We start from the raw sequence: 2,500 nt of genomic DNA, 5'->3' as shown, positions 1-2,500 counted from the left end.
AGACTAGCCCAGACCTTGTAATGATAATTCTTATGACTTATCTTCACTGCAAAATCAGATTATAATTATTATTAGTTAACATCTTTATCTAAAGTTGGGGTAAATTAATGTATGCCTATATGTTGTATATAGAATCATTTGAGTATGTAGAATATAATCTCTTGAATGAATATTTTCATCTCTTTCTTTCTCTCGCATGGCTGATTTGCATATTAGAAATAAGCCGGTCTGATACCAACGCAGTGTCTTGCCCAAAGGTGTCCAGTAACTGTAGTGATGGGGCCAGAGGGAATCAGAGGCTTGGGTGAACCTCTGGACACATATACCATTAGTGACCCAAATTCAAAAGTCAGTAGTGAAGAGGAAACATCGAATTCTATTATCGTTCTCAGAACCTTGGCAGAAACTATTACCTCTGCCCAAACTTTAGTCGTAGGAAAACTTTTAATGAAAGGCCAACCACACCAAACCCACTAGTATACGTACATCCACACACCCGCCACCCCCGCACACCATAGAAAAGTATATATATATATATATATATATATATATATATATATATATATATATATATATATATATATATATATCAATAGAAAAAGGGTAAACCCAGCTTTAAAAAAAAATTGAGATTACGAGGTGGAAATAGCCGAAATTGTTATAACAAGAGACGCGAAGTTTAATTTTAATCATAAAGGATTTTTTAGGAAATGTATTCAAGCTCCCTCGTCCAATCCGCAACCGCAGTTACACAGTGTATCACATATACAAGATAGAGGGAGATAATTTGAGCAACTTTAACTCGATCTATCTATCTGTTAATCTATCTATCTATCTGTCTGTTAATCTATCTATCTATATATCTACCTAACCATCTACCTATCTATCTATCAATCTGTCTATTTGTCTGCTTATGGCGAAATCCTATCGAAAACTTTCAACGGAGAATTCATTCGCCTCCTTCATCGATTGCTGTGTCGGCGAGACGACTCTTCATTCGGTAATGAAACCCGACAGAAGAAGAAGAAGAAGTAGAAGAAGAAGAAGAAGAAGAAGAAGAAGAAGAAGAAGAAGAAAGAAAGAAAGAAAGTCGATCTTCTGTATTCCCCGAGAACCGTGAAGATAACGAGTCATCAATGCAGTTTTACGAGGTCTCTTGGCAGACGTTGATAAGGACGAATAGTATCTCGTAGGAATTCTTTATGTACCGAGAAATAGTGGAAACAGATGGGCTTTCTCCTGATATCTTTCGGGACTGATAGCACCATTGTTTACCTGCTTTTAGAACCGTTAGATAGAGAGTTGATTAAATTCTAAAAAGCTTTTCTGAGGAAGTATCTCTTAGGATTTGTTTATGTATCAAGAAATGGTTGAGATACAAAGGGCCTTTCTTCCGAAATATTTCGTGACTGATGGCACCATTGTTTACCTGCCTTTAGAACTGATAAATAGAGAGTTATTTAAATTCTAGTAGCATTTCTTTCTGAAGAATCTCTCAGGATTTGTTTATGTATCAAGAAATGGTTAATGTATATATATATATATATATATATATATATATATATATATATATATATATATATATATATATATATATATATATAGTGCCTTTGTTCCTAAGACGTTTGGGGCTGGGCTTTAGCGAACAGTCCGTTTTTATGTGTGTGTGTGTGTGTATGTAAATGCTTATATATAAAACACATATAGCTACATATACATTATATATATATATATATATATATATATATTATAACAGTATATATAATATATATATATATAATATATATATATATATTATATATATATATATATATATATATATATATATCCTCTCTCACATTATCTCCTGCATCAGGATACTTTCCCAGTAAAGGAGGGAATCTCAGACGAACTCATCCGTCTTTGTAATCCCGCAGGAGAACGTCCTACAAATCCTGCAGGATATAAACGACGACTGATGAGACTTCCTTCCCCGAAGGGCTCGAGCCCCACACGTCCTTTGTTAGCTGGATTTGCCGCTGTTTCTAGATCCTGTTGAATTGAAACGCCTGGCATGACCATTTAGCGTTATATTCGTCTTGCCATTTTATTTGTATTCTTACTCAACCTTAGACTCTCGTCATGAAGTGTTTGAACTATCATTGAGAGACAAAACTTAGAAATATGAAATGCACCCAACAATTTCTGGTGAACGAAAGTTCCAAAATGCCGCCTATGGCAGAGCAAAACAAATATATTCCATACTCATACTGTAACAATACTCAAAACGTCCATACTAATTATAATGATATTTAGAAGACTTAAAAGCAAAACAATTGGATTTGGTAAATACTACAACTTCCCACTTTGCATTCTATTACAAAATACCTGTGCGTCGATAAAATTGCGTGTAATAGAGTTTAATATATAAGAGATAACTTTAAACAAATATTGTCTTATATAGGAAAAAATCTATATACTTCCATCTACATAGATTACACCCACCTCTTTTACAAATACA

The sequence above is a fragment of the Macrobrachium nipponense genome, chromosome 7 (assembly GCF_015104395.2).
Source record: "Macrobrachium nipponense isolate FS-2020 chromosome 7, ASM1510439v2, whole genome shotgun sequence".
Taxonomy (NCBI): domain Eukaryota; kingdom Metazoa; phylum Arthropoda; class Malacostraca; order Decapoda; family Palaemonidae; genus Macrobrachium; species Macrobrachium nipponense.
Note: the sequence above shows the minus strand (reverse complement) of the source record.